This window comes from Microtus oregoni, unplaced genomic scaffold, assembly GCF_018167655.1.
Source record: "Microtus oregoni isolate MIOR12 unplaced genomic scaffold, Mior012 000002F_ref0000024, whole genome shotgun sequence".
Classification (NCBI taxonomy): Eukaryota; Metazoa; Chordata; class Mammalia; order Rodentia; family Cricetidae; genus Microtus; species Microtus oregoni.
In genome coordinates this window covers 44,598,175-44,616,780 of record NW_024543061.1, presented here as the reverse complement: position 1 = coordinate 44,616,780, position 18,606 = coordinate 44,598,175, and the positions used below count along the sequence as shown (strand labels likewise).

The following is an 18,606-nucleotide window of genomic DNA, read 5'->3' as shown; positions in this document are numbered from 1 at the left end:
ATTGAAGACCTGGATATCAATCCACACACCTATGAATACATGATTTTTGAAAAAGAAGCAAAAAAGAGAAACTGAAAAAATTAAGCATATTCAACAAATGATGCTGGAATAACCAGATATCAACATGTAGTAGAATGAAAATAGATCCATATCTATCACCATGCACAAAACTCAAGTCCAAATAGATCAAAGACCTCAACATAAAATCTGTCATACTGAACCTCATAGAAGAGAAAATGGGAAGTAGCCTTCAATGAATGGGCGCATGGTGTGGGAGGTCCTTCTGTCTATGTTGCTTTTATTGGTTAATGAACAAAGAAAATTGGCTTGGCCTAAAGCAAGGTCAAACTTTGTTAGGCAGGGAAAACCAAGCTGAATGCTGGGAGAAAAGAGGTAGAGTAAGAGGGAAACCATAGCGCCACCACCAGAGACAGATATGTTGAAACCTTGCCGATAGGCCACAAGCCTTATGATAAAATATAAAATAATGGAAATTGGTTAAATTAAGATGTAAGATTTGACAAATAAGAAGATAGAGCTAATGGGCCAAGCAGTGTTTTAATCAATAAAGTTTCCATCTGGTTATTTCAGGGCTGAGCATCCCAGAACCAACAAGTTGTCCTCTACAACAAGCACAGGAGACCACTTCCTAAATATAACCCCAGTAGCACAGACACTGAGAGAAACAATTAATAATGGGACCTTCTGAAACTGAGAAGCTTCTGTAAAGCAAAAGACATGGTCAACAAGACAAAATGACAGCCTACAGAATGGGAAGAGATCGTCACCAACTCAGATTGGACAGAGAGCTAATCTTCAAAATATACAAAGAACGCAAGAACTTGGTCATCAAAAGACAAATAATCCAATAAAAAATGTAAAAGAGACCTAAGCAGAACACTCTCAACAGATGAATCTAAAATAGGTGAAAGACATTTAAGCTCAAAATTCTTAGCCATCAGAGAATGGCCAAGATCAAAAACACTTATGACAACTTATGCTGAAGAGGACATAGGATAAAGAGAAGACTCTTCCTTTACTGGTGGGAGTGCAAACTGGTACAGCTGCTTTAGATAACAGTATGATGATTTCTCAGAAAATTAGGAAACAACCTACCTCAAGACCCAGCAATACTACTTTTGGGTATATACCCAAAGGATGCTTGTAGGGGGATGGGCCACTTGTTTATCCCAGCCGCCGGGCTATCTTACACCAGAAATATCCACACAGAAACTTTATTAATTAAAACACTGCTTGGCCATTAGCTCTAACTTCTTATTGGCTAACTCTTACATATTAGTTTCACCCATCTCCATTAATCTGTATATTGCCACATGGCAGTGGCTTACTGGAGATTCTAACTGGTGTCTATCTCAGGCAGAGGATCCATGGCTTTTCTCTGACTCTGCTTTCTCCTCCCAGAATTCAGTTCTGTCTTCTCTGCCTAGCTAAGCTCTGCCCCATCAGGCCAAAGCAGTTTCTTTATTCATTAACCAATACAAGCAACACATAGAAAGAAGGACCTCCTTCCTACACCAGATGCTCAAACATACCACAAGGACATGTTCTCAGTTACATTCATAGCAGCACTATTTGTCAAGCCAGAACCTGAAAACAACCTAAATGCTCCTCAACGGAAGAATGGATAAGGCAAATGTGGCATATTTACACGAAGGAGTACTATACATCAGAAAAAAATGACATTTTAAAATTTGCGGGCCAGTGAATGAATCTAGAAAACATCATATTGAGTGAGGTAACCCAGACCCAGAAAGATAAATAAAACATGTACTCACTCATAAGGGACTTTTAGACATAAAGCAAAGTAAAACCTGTCTTCAATTTACAATCCCAGAGAACCTAGACAACAAAGAGGACCCCTAGAGAGACATACATAGATCTACTCTACATGGAAAATAGCAAAAGACAAGATCTCCTGAGTAAATTGGGAATGTGGGGATCATTGGAAAGGGTAGAGGAGGAAGGAAGGGGAGCAGAGAAACATATATAGCTCAATAAAAACAATTTTTTAGAAAATAAAATATATAGAATGATTTAAAAAATTCTCCAATTTATGCCTAAACAAAAAAAAATTATTGGCATGTTACTACTCTCAAATATAATAGTGTTATGCTAGTCAAATTTTGAGGAACTGGTGATGGAGGGATCTACCTTTGGGACAAAGCAGCTGATTTGGTAATTCTGATAACAAGCGTTTCTATTTTGTTTTTATTCCTCCCTATTCTTCTACTAGAATTTATCAGCAGGAATCCTACACTTTCACCGAATCTTGATTTTTTCAAAACTAATCTTTAGGAAAATAGTTGAGAGTCCAGATTGGGCTCTTGGGTCCTACACCTCTATGGGAAGAACACCGAGCTCAATAAAAAGTCCAGTAGAGAGTCCCGAAGGCCACAAGAAAAACAAAAAGAGCATGTGGGCTTCATGTGGCCTTCTTTCCACAACAGAATGAAGCCATTTTGGACTATCACCCCATCCAAGCAATCCCTGATCAGCACCATAGAACCTCTATGGTGCCCTCTAAGAGAGAAGTCACCAAACTGAGTTCTGCCTAAAGCCCCAACCTATGGTGTCATGATATTTCATGGTTCTACTGTTTGGGATTATGGGGTAGTTTATCAACAGATAAATGAGAAAATGTCCAATTACCTCTTATATAACCAGCTCAATATTCACATTTGAGAATCATCTTTTAATAGCTCCCCTTTTAACCATTATGATGACAATTCTTGGTTTTCAACTTGACTAAATCTAGAATTAAGAGAAACTAAAGCAGCTGGTACATCTGAGATTGGGGAGTTATTTATTAATTAAATTATTTGAAGTGAGAAAACACATTTTTATCCATATTTTTGAAGTGAGAGTATCCATCTTTAATCTGGATCATATCTTCTGCTGGCAGCTATATAAAGGACATGGAACAAGGAATCTTGCTCTCCTTGCCTGCTTTCTCTTGCTCTTGCTGGAAAGTCTCTTTCTTCACTGGCATTGTAGCCTACTTTTTCAGGATTCTGGTATATACTGAACATCAACTGGCACATCCAGCCTTGTGAACTGAACAGTTTTTGTATTCCTGCAACCTGCAATGGTTTACCATCATTGTTGGATTAGATGGACCACAGCATGTAAGACATTCTCATAAATCATATATGTCTGTCTGTATGTATATAAGATTAATATGTATTTTATGTAAATATATATGTGTGTGTTGGGTGTATATGTAATATATTATTTAAGTTCTGTTTCCATAGAAAACCCTGACTAATAAAACTATACATAAGCTCTGAGATATTTTTTTCTCAAAAACAAACAACTGATACATTAAGAATCATATATGCAAAGTATTTATCTGTTAGCCAGAGACATGGTGTTTTGTAAAATTACTACATTCTGGCTGAACTGCATCAATTCCAGTATCTACAGAAATTAGCATTTGCATAAGTAAGGTAGCTTGTTTGCCTAGATTCTTGTCTTCCATGTCCCACCAATCCTCAATAATGGTCAAGCACAAATGTCTTTATTGATCACCTTAACTGAACACTCACTGGATACCTCTACTAATGGACAATTGAGGACCAAAAAAGAAAACATATCAATATTCTTGCCACCCCTACGCCTATGAAAACTACAAGAAAGGACCCACAGTTCAAATTCTAACCTGAGGGCCTGACTTCTCTTCAGATCCACAGTCATGCTGCTCTCTATCTGTCTTCTGTCTATGATACTACTTTCTCTTCTAATGCATTGCTCTTTAGAAAGACACTTCATCTCTGCGTACCTCATATGCTTCAAACCCCAAACATTGTAATATCTCCTGAATTTAAAATACCTTAAGTCATATGGCAAATTCTTTATGTGCAGTTCACCAGAGAAAAAGATGAAAATAGAGTAAGTCTGACTTCAGAAGTCAATCAAATAGGAACAGTATATATACAGCATGGTCTCCCTCTGCGATATCAATTTTAAAACATGTGCCACAGTTCACCTGTAAGGACAATGCAAAGCCCTGTCTGTGAACAATAGCATCTGTTTTGGATACTTATTAATTCACTAATCTAAAATGAACCATTTGAAAAGGTTTTGTGTTCCATTGGGGGCTTAGCCTTATTAAGCGGCTTGAGTACTGGAAAAGAGTTGTTCCACCTGCCTTTCAGATGAATGAGCAGCACTCCAAGAGGTAATGTACCACAATATATTTTCTTTATTTTGAACTATTTTGTAACTTCAGGATCATTAGCCTTATGGTTTTTGAGTTATCACACCTATCACTTTAAAGGTCTCTTGCTGATTGAAAGACATTGACTGTAAGCTCTTTCTTCTGTGAATAATTCTGTAAGACTCCCCTCATCGCCCTGACCTGTTATCTACTAAAATCAAACAGATGATTGTGTTCATTCGAATCATTCTAAAATAAAAGCAATAATGACCGAGGAAGGGCTTTCTATAATAAAATCTGTGCTATAAAGTAATGATTTTTTTCCTGATAAAACTACATTTGTGTTACAATGAAGGACTTCCATTCAAATTTCAGGATTACTGAAAAATATAGAGGCAGCTACCACTGATGGTCCTGGGCAGGTATCAACACAGGCATCGATTTATTTTTTATATTTATTCTTATTTGTTGTAGTAAAGTAACTTTTTTAAAATGAGCATTATTTTGGAAATATGTGAGTTGTTATATTAGCCAATATCATTCTGTATTTTAGGACATCTACAGAGATTGAAATAAATTTCAATTGGGATTTAATGCCATATGTTAGTCATAGTAACTTACTCATTTATGAAATTAGTCTATATGATTCAAGACCTTCAATTTTATTTATTAATATTTGTGAACTGGAAGTAGATATATAATTATTTTAGTTTTCAGCTTAAGTCATAGTACTGAGTTCTGAATATTGCCCAATTCTCTCTCATGCATACACATATCTACAACCCCCAATGTGAGTCAATTTCATTTTTGGTATCAGTGCCAAGCAATGAAAAAGATAGCTGAATTCAACCTTCAAAGATAATAAACTGCAATATACATGCAGATGGGTAAAAAGCCCAGAAGTTAATGATCCATGCCTTTCATAAACCACAAAAACAAAGGTGCAGCCCAACTTGTTTCTCATGGAGTATAGATCCCAGCTTTCTCCAGAGACAGGCAAACGACGCAAGCTCAGTACTTAGATGAGCTTGGGAAATGACAGGACACACCTTTATGTCCCTTCTCACCAGCTCTTTATTTGGAGAGGCAAAAGAAGTGGGACGTATGCTTAATTGAGGTAGTAAATACTAGGCTGTAGCAGATTGTTTTACTGTTAAATACAGTAATGGGTTTTTAATGGCTGCTGTCCAAAATTGCACTGGAGAAAAATGGTTTATTAGTAATAATAATAGCTGACACCTTTATCTTCAAAGCACTCTACAAATATTAGCTCATGAATCCTCCAAATGCCACTGAAGGGGACAGTAGATGCTGTTCATATCCTCAGTTTATAGCTAGTGAAACAGGAAACTAGAAGATAACTTTCAAAAGGTTTTGTGCACATATGTCAATTTCCATTTAAACAATTCATATCAATTTTAAAACATGAATGGAAGACATTTTCTCTGATGGTAGCCCCCACCAACCGCATACTTTCTTTTATTAAAGGGGCAATGTTTAAGGTCAAATCCAATTCATTTGACCTTGACTCACAAAAGCACATATTAAGGTGCACCTGAGCACTTAGTCCTTTAATTTAACTTCGAGCACATCAATTGTGTACAAAATCTATTCAGCCTAAATCAACTAGTGGCAGAAACTTGCAGATATAGAAAAGCTAGAGTGTTGAGACCCTTTGACAGCTATCTCCTCTCGGAATTTCCAGAAGTCGTAAAGCAAAATGGGATCAAGGTCAGTTTTGAAAAGTTTTGTTTGGTTTCTATTTTAATCCATTACTCTGATCTCCACAGAAAATAGAGCACATTTCATATCACAGAGCAATTACAAATAACTCCAAGTAGCCAATTAATTATTCATGTCTGTATAGGGTGTAGGATGCAGATGGTAAAGTTATTATTTCTGTTTCCCTGCTTATTGCCAAGTCAAAGCTACAATCTCTGAAGGATTCTTTACAGTATCACATTTTTAGCTAGTGTATGAATTTTGTGATACCAGATGCATTGTATACAGCAAGTTAAGAAAATATTTATATTCACAACATAGTGATAAACATGCTTTATGACAAACCAAATGTATACTATACACTATACAAATATATCCTATCTCTATACTCTAGAGGAGCAGAAGGAGTTAAACAAAGGCCTAACAGTATATACAATGGAAGAAAATAGAATCTCTAGTCAACACAAAAAACAACCACATTCTTAACAAACACTATCAGTTTCACAAAAAAAGGAGTTTGTGGGAGTCAATTAGCATTTAAGAATGCTATATCCTGGGCCCTGGTGTCCAACCTTTCATCCCAGCACTCGGGAGGCAGAGCTAGGTAAATCTCTGTGAGTTCAAGGCCAGTCTGGTCTACAGAGGGAGTTCTATGACAGACTCCAAAGCTACAGAGAAACCCTGTCTTAAAACAAAAACAAAAAAAAATGAAAAGAAAAAAGAAAACCGAAAAAAAAATGCTATTGGTATGTACACACTAAAATACTAACAAATCTGTATTTACTTCTAAATATTCTGACTAAAAAACAAGTTCCCACAACTCCCAAGTATATTTCACCAACTCCTGAAAAAGAATTGTATTTCTTTCCACTTCAACATTACATTGCTTGACAGGTGCCAATATAAACAGTGTTATCACTAGGCTCTAGATCAACAACAACAAAGTAGGATAGGGAATCTGGTCTCTTTAACTATTACTATCTTAATTCATAAATGCCAAACACATAATGTAATACACACATTGGATATATATCCAATATTATATATAAATAATATGCAAATAAATATACATGCTATCCAGATGTGAGAGAAATACACGCACATTCATGTTACAGAGCAACAAAGCATTTCTTCAGGAACACAGAAATGGTAAAGATGGTAAGCAAAATCTAGTGAGAGAGCAAATGCTGGCTTCTACATACAGTGGTACTCATTTTCTGCCATAAGAACTAGGGAACATAAATGCAACCATGATGGTGTCAACTTGAAATATCCAGAACCACATAGGGGACAATCCTGTGCACATGCTTATGAAAGTTATTTTGATTAATTGAGGTAGAAAGACCCACTACCACCTTGGGCTGGTTGCACCATTCTCTGCATTGGATCCTGGACCACATAAAGAAAGCAAAGCTAGGCAGGCAGCAGCAGCCCTCATTGCTCTTTGTAACCCACTATTTTAAGCTCCTGACTTTTCAACTTTCACACCACATACCTAAACATGATCACAATTAACTCTTTCATCCTTAAGTTGACATTTTCAGAGCATTTAATCCCAAAAGAACTGTAACTAAAATAGTTGTCTCCACTCAGCAAATGTCTCTCTCAATGGTCATTCCTCACTATGATGCCATTGCATGAAAGATTTTAATGCTTCTTTTGACATGACACCACAACTAGGATAGGTATGTGCTCTATGTGACTTTAAAAGACTCCTCTCCCTTTCTTATGTTTGCCTTGAATAACTAGGTACATAGCAAGTAAGTTTGGATAGATCACAAGGAAGAATGCTTGTCTATAGTGAAAACAAGCGCTGACATTTAAAGAGGGCACTGATAGAAACTTTTGGGAATGAAATTTTGGGAACTGAAAAGTCTAAGAAAGGATGCTGACATGGGATAGTGGCCTCAAATGCAGCACAGAGTAGGAATGAAGAGCTTGCGAAAGGGAAGCAGCCCTCAGCAGCTCACATATTATCTATTGATTCGAAAAGAAAAAAAGAGAAGAAGGTAAAAGTCACCACTGTTTGCATGTTTTCTCATAGATTTCAAAGAAGGAATCAAATAAAGAAATATGAAGGCAATAGAGTAAGCATTCAATTGCATTATAAATGACATTATCTGAGCTTTTATTCCTATTCCCTTACCTAGTCCATTTATTTTTATCGTATTAAACAGGCTACCAGCTTCCCCTCTTCTATTAACTACATTGTTGTAAAAGTCAAGGATATGAGAACATTCTCTAAAAAGCATACAGCCTTGTATAATAAAAGATATTAAAATTTTAAATGGCCATTTCATGAGTAATTTTCTGAATTAATAGGAAAGCAGTTTTGAGTGGTAGAGTCCTCAAAAAGGTCAGTATTTATTTTCTTCCCAACCTTATTTACTAATGAGATTATTTATTTTGGACCCATTGAGATGCGATAGAGATTATAATGAATGGATATTGTCCTTTTAGAGTCTTTAGCAAAGGTCTAACTCAGTAGCACACTCTTTTCACAATCAACTCTAATAGCATCATCAAAAATTGTTGCATTTCTCTTACCTACTTCTATTTTGTTATCATGGAGAATGCCCGCTCCCTTAGCTTCAGAAACACAAATTGCCCAGCAATGTTCCCTTGAACGGTTTCTTTATTCTTTCCTTGTGTATATGACTTTGTCAAAGACAGGGATGCCCTGAAAAGACCCAAAGGTCTAGGTGGCAATGGTAGCAGTGCGACTGTTACTTGAGCCTCCACTTCCTAAGCGCAGGTACCATGGTCCCCAGTGTTACAGCAGTTTTCCTTGGGGAAGGACCTCTGCTCAAAGAGCAAACCTGATTTCCTCGAAGCTGTCCTTTCTCCTTCCAACTGCATCAGCCCTTGTCTTGGAAAGCAGTGGATGGACAATTTGTTCTGAAGGTTGGAGGCCACAATGGAAGCCCATATATAGATATGAGTTCATCCATCTAGGGTGATAAAAATGGAGGAGGAAAGAATAACAAATGAAAGGGGCTAAAGATGGTCATGAATGCAAATTTAATGAGACTTGTTTGTGGCCCTTCAAGATGCCTCTTTCATTGCTCACATTTTATAAATTGGAAGCATCCAAAGTGAACGAAGTGTCTTGATAGGTTTATCAAGTCTGATCTACAATGGACTCTCCTACAATCTGCTGTATTCTAAGTTGGCTTGACTCTATATACTAGGCCCCTTTAGTTTAAGATGGTGGTTCCATTTGACTACTCTACAAATGGAGCAGCATCTACTGCAGCAGGGAGATGATACTGTGTTGTGACTAGACAGTAATTACTTGCCTCTGTCAAAAACAACAGGTTCTACTCAGCTCTTCTAGTGACTTCTGTTTCCATCTTACAGTGAAGACCAGTAATATTCTCAAGGCTGTTTTACAAACTTGCTATTTTTCCTTAACCCTGTTAAAAAAATATGTAGACCCGTATTTAAAATCTCTTCTATTGACCCTCTAAAATATGAAAATGTCAGAAGAAAAACAGAAGAAGAAGAAGAAAATATCCCAAAGGAGTGTGCCATTCGGCCATTCAATTTAGACCAACAGCATCCTTTAACACTCACAATCTCAGGTCAAGTTACATGAATTTTTTCCAAAATAAGACATATAGAAATCTTAAAATCTCTACTTTATATATATGTATATATATATATATATATATATATATCAAAATTTTAACTAGAAATTTTTCAGGACAATGCAGAACACATGTTAAGCCTAGATTCATTCCAAAGGGTATCCATTTGAATACTAGATAAGTTTGCCCTTTTATTTGACAATGCACAAGAAGTTTTTAAGCTGAAACTCACCTGTATAGTAATTTTATATAAAGCTAATTACTCTTCCTGCCTCATTTGAAGCCATAAGGTAAAGCATATATGTATTCAGACTTCAAAAGATCCAGGCATCTTGATGTTTAAGCCCAAATCTATGAACCGAGTAGAACCATTTAAATTCATTGTGGCTTACTGCATCCCAAAAACCACAATAGTGCCTTGTTTTCTACCATTTTCATAGACATAGCTGATTGAAAAAATGATATTATAGTTAGTAAATGAAAAGAGCATTTAATATTTTTTCAATGAATAAGGTGTTGTTTGATCCAAAAAGTTTAGTAAGAAAAGTCACAGAGGTTGGATAATATTTTCCTTTTCCAACCACACTTCATGACAGCAGGGTAACTGAGTCAATAGTCAGGCCTGCAGGATCTTAGTGAAGACCCATGCAAACCTACAGCAATCATGGCAAGACAACAATTTAAACAGCTCCCTCTAGGTATGTCTCATTTCAGCCACAACTAAGAACCACTAGAATTTGGTTGTGAGTCTAGGCTTTAACGGTTGAGTCATCTCTCCAGCCTCTTTCTGAATGTAGATAGAGGATGAGTGAAGGGAAAGGAGGTAGATGAGAAGTGAAGGGCTGTAGCATGACCAATAAACACCCAGACACAAAAATTGAAGTTCAACCAAAACACCAGAAAAGAAAAGCCACTAGAGAAGTCTTACCTCGACCAAGGCTGAGTGACCACAAACTAATCATACTGAACCTTTCTCTCCTCCCATTTTATATTCCTTCTAGTGCTGGGATTAAAGGTGTGACTCTCTAAAATGGGACTAAAGGTGTGAGCCAACACCACCACCTGAATTTGTTTCTGCATTGATCTTGTGTAGCCAAGGGTAGCCTTGAACTCACAGAGATCCTTCTGATTCTGTCTACCAAAGCCTATGATTAAAGGTGTATGTCAGCATTGCCTGACCTCTGCAGGCTTTAGCTTTGCCTCTAGCCTTCAGGCAAGATTCATTTATCAAAATACAAATAATATATCACTACACAGGGCAGGGATGATGGGATGGGGAAAGGGAAACTGTAGTCAGTATGTAAAATAAATTAAAAAATGTTATTTAAATATAATAAAAATAAATAAAAGAACCACCACTCAGGATCTATGAAGGATTTGACAAAGAAGCTATAGATATATGTGCACATAACTAATATAAATAAAATTTGATGGTACCATGACTCACAGGTCATGTTTGTTCACATGTGAAGGGCTACACAAGCACACATTTATCTGTTTTTGTTTCTTCACACATTAAAGTGTTATAGGAAGACAAAAATGAATCAAAAAGCTGGAAATTATTAAGCAGTTAATAAGCGCTATAAGCTCTGGATAAAGTGTCCGTGTAATGTTCACAGTAATAAGCATGAACTAGGCGTATAAGCCATTTTTACAGATGAAATCAATCTGAAGTTAAAATGCCTTCGCTTCAACACCTATAAGAGGGCCACTTCAATTCTGAACCCTAGTAGCCTAACTACAAAGCTACTGCATTTCATCAGCACAGCAATGTGCTTTCTTACCATGCCAGGGCCTATAAGGGTTTATGAGGTGCATAAAATGGAACACATGCCCTCAAAGAATAGGCAATCTGAGAATGGAATTGTGATGCGCACTAAAAATCATGGGCTGTAGAAAAAATGGTGTGATTGTTGTTCTGAGACTTGGCGGGAAGGGGTTACAAGAGGGGAGTCAGCGGTTATGTAGATTTCTTATTTCTGTAACTACTGAGAAAATAAGAGACAAGCAAACATCATACAGGAAAATATGGTAAGGCAAAGTCAAAGCACAGAATGTATTGATGTATTTTCCAAATTCAATATATTTATTATTGTCATCACTATCTGCCAATGTTACTTGAGGTGACTACATCTACCTTAAACTTACTCAATTGCCAGTGCAACCGATGAACCATAAATTCACACCATAACTTGAAGAATTCATCTCACCTCAAACCATTTTACCTCAGGCTTTATGCTTGTTTTTATTGAAATTATTTTTATGAACACACCTACACATAGTCCTACTGATTTGACTTTCAAAAGAAATAAACAATTTGTATTCTTTTGATGGGAACAATTTGTGTGGAAATAAACAGACATTGTTTAGGGAAAATTGTGAAATATGAAAACAAAGTAGACTTTTTTATATTTTAATTATCTAAACACAATGAAAAGGTAAGTAGGATCATTTTGAATCTACAATACATAAAAATCTCAATTAGTTATGGTCTATTTGTGCACTCCCTAAAAACATTCATTAACAAAACAGAATTTTCTAGTATACTGGATAAATATACCAGAAGAAATTGCAGAATAATGTTGGGTTGCCAAGCAACCACAGCTCTGCTCTTTCTTGTTTGTGATCAATCTGACTCATTCAACAAGCTTCCTAACATACTGCTGGAGAATTTCACTCAATTTGATTTTCGTGGGAAAATTATAGTGACTTTTGGTAACACAGTAACACTTTCATTCTCCAAAGATAAACGTAGATGTTCTTTTGATCAAAGGCATGTGTTAATTCATTATTCTCTACATGGTGCTAATGAGAAAGCTATAATTAACTTACCACAAGATTGCAACACACATACAATAAACTGTAGCAATTAGTAATGTTTAAAGTGCAAACCAGCCCCCCGAATTAGAAAATGCAGGCTCTTCCTTTTAAGAAATATATACAGAAAAGAGGAAGCACCCTATCTAATTAAATTGAGAATTGTTTCCAGTCCCTCCCAAGGGTAAGAAAAGACACGTGATCTCCAAAATGTGAGCGATTTCCCTTTAATAGCAGAGAACATGGCTCAGTGCCAAGTCTACTTGTAGGTAGGCTCCAAGTGCTGGCGAAGAAGGTAATCTTTTCTTTCAAAGAATGCTTAGCACAATATTTTCCAGGAATGAGGAGAAAGAATATTATGCTTTCACTCATTAGCTATGTTAACTTAGCATATGTTATGTAAATCACCATAATAATTGCATTCTCTTCAGACTGAATTACTTAGGATGGAGCTGTAATCAAAATGTTCATAATTGAAAATACAGTATTCTCAGAGTTGGTTTGAAAAATAGCATGGAACACTGATTGAATCAGAAAATGTAGCTTGCCACTGCAAACAGGCTCTGTAGAAAGACATGTTCATCCTCTTGATTACACCTGGACACGTTAATTAGTACCCCAAATTCAGGGCTCAACACCCTCCAATCTGTCACATTTTCTGCTGCTGCCCTTTGTCTGGTGTCACAAGCATTTTTTCCAAGTGCACGGCTGCTCAGATTTGTAAAGGAAAAGAGAAAATGGTGAAAAGTGAAATTTGTGTTTCCAGAGCAGATGACATCCTATCATAGTGTTGGCTGTCATTAATCAAGGGGCAAAATCATTTCCAATAAATAGAACCTTTAGTGCCAGAGCTCCTGGGAGACAATATGTAAATGATCACATGGATTTCAGACAAGCTGTCACACTAATTCCTCCAGGTCCCTTTTAAAGATGACACAAACGGTGGAGGTGAGTGCTGCAATGCTTACTGTGGAGCAATACTCCACTCTTGGAACGGATGATGCTCGTAGCATTATTTTTTGGGGGGTTGGGGGATCATCCCTTCCTATCAGATATGAATTCCTCTCTGTTACTTTATTTCCCTTTATCGATTAAAACTAATAGGTCAGCTCTTCCTTATTTCCTCAGAAAAATGAACCAGGCTAAGTTATTTCAACAAAGCAATTTTAGATTTGACTTATCTCCTATCTCCAAATATTTTAGAAATAAATATAAAGGGCAGGTTTCTTTACAGATAATGTATTTCTCAGTGGAATATATTTCAATAGGAAATGCATAAAGATGTTTGAGATACTGGTATCTACCTGGCTCAGTTGTCTAAAATCTACCAAAGTGTACACATATTTTAGTAAGGAAATGTTTTCTCAAAGTTGATTTAAAGCAAGTTGTCTAACTGGGGGGGAGAGCACTAACACAAAGATACCATACATTTTGGATGATGTGAACTGGGCTTGTACAATGCCAGATAAATAAAACTGATACAGCCATGAGGTGCTAGCAAGGAAGGAAGAGTTCTGTAAGTTTAAACACAAAATGTGTGTTTATCATCATAGTCCTATGCTTTTTTTGATAGAAGCATTTCCTGAAAAAGATTCTAGTCAGCTGCTACAGCCAGTACCCACAACCACCTAGTAACACCATCTATCTTTATGTATTAGATATCAGTTACTCTGGGCATTCAAATAATGACAGCAGGACACTTTGCCTTAGGAGAGGTGAATCCATTGGAGCACTGAAGACCCTGAGATGGGAGATTCAGGTATATATTAGACTCTATAGCCAAATTAAATTGTCAAAGCCATAGATAGGTGCATCACAAAGAGACTAAAACTGAGACAAGTCTAGCAACAGCACAAGCAAGTGATAGAAGAGCTCAAATCCTACATGGAAAATTGTGGAAGAAATTGGATCTTCTTGTCACCAGGTTTTCCAGGGGCCGCTTTCTGCCCTCTGTCCAACACTGGACTCAGCCAATCTAACAATTGCTCAGTTTTTCTCTTTCAATCTGCTATAAACAAGATTTACGAATTGAACTGGTTATTAACACATTTTATAAATATTCTTTTCTAAAATTAGAAAACACAGAATTCTGCCCTCCATAAAAGTGCGGAGAAACAATAATCTACCATATCTCATTAATTTGAGGATTAATTGTACCAGTAATACCGTCTAGAACAGTTGACTTCTGAATGAATTTCATCAGAGAAGGTAGTTAAACTGCTCGTCTTGGACAATTTCAGTCCAGTCTTCCATCTCAAAATGGGATGATACCTATTATTTAAAGAGGGAAACTGAGGCATGGAGTAAATGACCCAGATTCACACATCCCAGAGGAGTTAAGCTAAAATTCCAAACCAGGTAGACACTCCAGGAGACTACCTTGAAGTACCTGCAAGAGTTACCTAGCTCTATGCCTACACCTTCGCGCAGGCGCTATCTCCCCCTTCCCCTAGCCTTTCACCGGGAGAGTGCTTTTGTGCACACACCTTCAGCTGGCTGCCACTAGCAGACTCTTCGCAGTTCTGGCCAGCGGGGCGGTATTGATCGCCTTTCTCCTTAGGCTGAGTTAGGGGCTACCTCCTCGCCCCATGTGCAAAGTGCCACGCACACCTGATAGTGCTTGGTGGCTAATCTGTAGTCGCGCCCACCCTCTCCGCCATACCTCAGACCACCCGCCCAGCTCCCTCTCGGGGCTTTGGGCTCCAGTACCTGGACCATGATGCTGCCGCTCCTCCCGCCCCAGATTTTTCGGAGGAATTCATCAGCCTTTCCCCTGGCTGAGAAAGTGAGGTTCTTAGCAGCCAAAGGGAGTGGGGATGCAGAAAACGACGTTTTTTTCCCCCTAGCCTCTCGGCTCCAATCCCAGCTCTCCAAATTAATCACTTGCTCCCTGCTCCCTCCCCATGTACACTTTCACTCAAGGGAGGAAAAGAGAGAGAAAGACAGAGACAGAGAAAGAGGACAAGGGGAGACACAAAGAGGAAAAGGGGACTGTCTGTCCATGACTGGCATCCCCAGCTCCCCCGGCTCGGTCACCAGGGAGCCATGGCAACCAGCGCCCCCCATTCCCGGCTTGCCCTCTCGCCCCCACTGCGTTCTGTTGAGGTGAAGTGCTCTATGCCTCTATCTTTTCCTAAGGCGGCGGTTCACAGATCGCTCATCCCAGCTGGAGGCATTTAGGGAACGCCACTGCAACCAAGAATTATCTCTAGAGACTAGCGGCTAGATAGGGGCTTTAGGGCCAGGGTGAGAGAATCAGGACCTCCAAGAGCTAGAGGTGGACATTGGAGAGACGTGTAGAACTCCCCCCCCCGCCCCCCCCCCCCCCGCTTTCGCCTCCCAGATGGCTACAATCTACAGGCGGGCATGCATCCTCTCCAGAGGGTAAGGAAGGGGGCGGTGGCTATGTAGGAAGAAACAGGTCAGCCTACGGAAGGTTGAGAGCTTAAGGGTGCGGGGGTCCTGGAAGATGTTTACTACATCCAGTGACCTGGAGCTGTCGAAAATCCAGCCCTAACTACCAGCATCGGAGGTGCTAGGAAAGGAGGTGTCTCTTCTCAGGTTAGGGAAGGGACCTTGAGCCACTCCCATTTTGGGCAAGGATGGAGTCCTGGATTGTGCACCATTTCTCTTTCATAAGAGTTGCTCTTTTCCCAGGAGCAAGCCTTTGATTTTCCTCCACCTCGCTCAATGAGTTGACGAAAGGACAGATTGAGAGAACCCCATTCCTAGCAAGGCACGCGCAGATTTACTCACCTGAGCCTCCTCTGACGCCCGGTCTGTCGGGTACCTTCCCTTGGGAAAACTTCTCCTTAAGCGGGCTCACAGAGGCAAAGGGGACCAACAAGGTCCAGAGCCTCTGGGTGGATCCAGGGGAGTTTCTAGTTGGACGCTCTCTGCTGTTCCACACTCCGGTCTGCCCACAGAGATTCCGTCTGTCCCCTCCTGCTGTTGGCACAGGTCTCCAGAAGGCTGGACCTGTTCGAGCTTGCACCGGTATCCACGCCCTCCTAGGAGAGACTGGCTTGCTCCTCTCCTCCGCTGTCCCCAGGATCTGCTCTGCCACCCCTCACCCACACAGCTTCTTTTCCCTCCCTTTTACACACTCTCCCTTGGGACAAGAGGGAGTTACAGGCTTTAGATTTTGGTTTTATGAAAAGCAGGGAACAAAGACAAAACTTTGCTTGTCGTTTTCAACATCTCTAAGCCAAAAGAGGCAGGATCGCTGCGGGGTTTGCTTGCCAGCTAGAGACCAAAAAGAAACCCCTCCCCTCTGCTCTGTCTCCCACCCTTCCGCGTTCAGATTCCACACACAGGCTTCCAGTCTGTTTTACCCTTTGCTGCGTGGTGGAGGGTGTGGTGCCTTGTACCTCTTTTTAAAAATGTCTTGCTGGTTTTACTTCCTCATTGCGTGGTGGGGGTTGATGGAACTCTCAATTTAATTTACAAAAGAGGCATCTCCAGTAGCTGTCAAATCAATGAGTGCAGGCATAAATCTAAAGCTCTTCTACTGATATCTAATGTACAATTTGTGCACCGCTACCATCTGTACTTCACCAAATCGGCCAGTGACATTTTCTTATTTACTCTCTATTAATTCAGTGTGATGGAATAAAGATGTTTCTGCTCACTCACTGTGCAAAAGTCCATTCCTGATATTTTGTATATCTCTCTTCACTGATAAGCAAGATGTTTGTTTCAGAGATGCACTGCAGGGAAGTTACAGACATTGGCATTCTAAGTGATGTGCACACTCCTTCATTTTTCATGAACACACTGGTGATATTACCCAAATGTTCACTCAATATTACTTTAGAAAATCCTGTTGCATGGAGTGCTCTTTGATGGTAATGGAATTACTGACTTCTAACTTTTACTCTGCTGAGGCTGTGAGATTGATCTTACAGTCCTGTTTTGTTCTCCTCTAGTGCACTAAACAATGAGGACATTTATTGCTGTGTGCTACCCTCCAAGTCGGATGCCACTACAGGGATCAACAAGAAGTAAGGGGGCTCCAGAGTCTGCCTCAGAAGCACTTGCCTCAAATATCTTGGAATGAATAAATGGGCTTTTCCATGTTCATAATTGATAACCTTGAGGCCTCAATGCTGCCAGTTCGTGTGTGGGCACAATTCCTACTGCTTGTGCTGGCACAATACAAATGCAAGTGAGGGCAGGATGTGTCCTAGGTTTAAATTGTGCCACTGGAGTGATTCCTCTGCCGGAGGCGTCATTATTCATGCGGCATGTTTTCTAAAGTAGAAACAAAGAAAACTGAAATAAATTCCAACAAGGAAAATACTGAGCCTGTAGGAAACCCTTTCTTAGATTTAGGAGCCCCAAGAGAAACACAAAGCCAAGTTGGTCTCAAATTTACCACCTTCTGGGGTGGCATTTCCTGGGCAAAAAAAACTGAGAACTCTATTTTGGTAAGAGTAACAGAGAACTTTTAAAGATTCAGCTTGCCTTTCATTGGTTATTTGTTTGTTGGATACATTACATGGACAGGCAGATTATAAGTAAATAGATGGTAGATAAATGATAGATAGATAGATAGATAGATAGATAATAGGTCCACAGATTTGAAGAAAGGTGAGGGAAAGACGAGAAGTATGATTTTCCAGTTTGCTCTGTGTTACTAAACAATTAAACTAAATTAGAAAAACAATTACATATTTCTAAGAGAAATGTCCTAAACTCTATTAGGTGATACTAAGACACATTACCTCAAATAAAAAGATAAAGTGTCAATCTTTTATAAGTGTTCTGCTTACACACACACACACACACACACACACACACACACTCTTCTGAGTCTTGGATACCACATAAAACTTCATATAGAGTGGAACATTGATAATTGCCTGTGGCCAACTGGAAACTGTAATTAAGTAAGCATATAGCAACTCAATTTACCCAGAAAACCAAACTTTCAGAAAGAAAAAAGGAAGGAAAAATGCTTAGAGAAAGGGAGAAAGGGAAGGAGAGATGGAAGGAGGGGAAAATGGAGGGAAGGAAAGAGGACATATGGCAAACCAAGAAAGTAGAAGACTATGTTTGTTCAGAGGTGTGCTAAATAGAAGCAGGTGCCTTTAAATATCTGTATCCAAGATGTACCTCATAGCTATGATCTATACCAGGTTTCTTTTGGGGGACACCAGCTAGCTTCCAAATCATGACACAGAGACTTATTATTAGTTTTAAATGCTCAGCCTTTGCTTAGATTTGTTTTGTAATCGCTCTTATACTTTAATCTGTTTTTCAGCATCTGCATTTTGCCTCAGGGCTTTCTCTCTCTCT

The 18,606-nt window shown here is 38.9% G+C and overlaps 1 protein-coding gene across 4 annotated transcripts in view; it reads right to left on the bottom strand.

Annotated features, from left to right (window-relative positions):
- Positions 1–16,393, bottom strand: part of Chl1 (cell adhesion molecule L1 like) — a 208,503-nt gene extending 192,110 nt beyond the window's left edge. For 2 of the 4 annotated variants that reach the window (XM_041633376.1, XM_041633366.1), the window contains exon 1: positions 16,063–16,392. The gene's annotated coding sequence lies outside the window, so the exon portion shown is untranslated. Of the gene's footprint in view, positions 1–16,062 lie in introns of all 4 variants that reach the window. The other 2 variants (XM_041633393.1, XM_041633384.1) reach the window with 2 other exon arrangements.
- Positions 16,394–18,606: the final 2,213 nt, after the last annotated feature.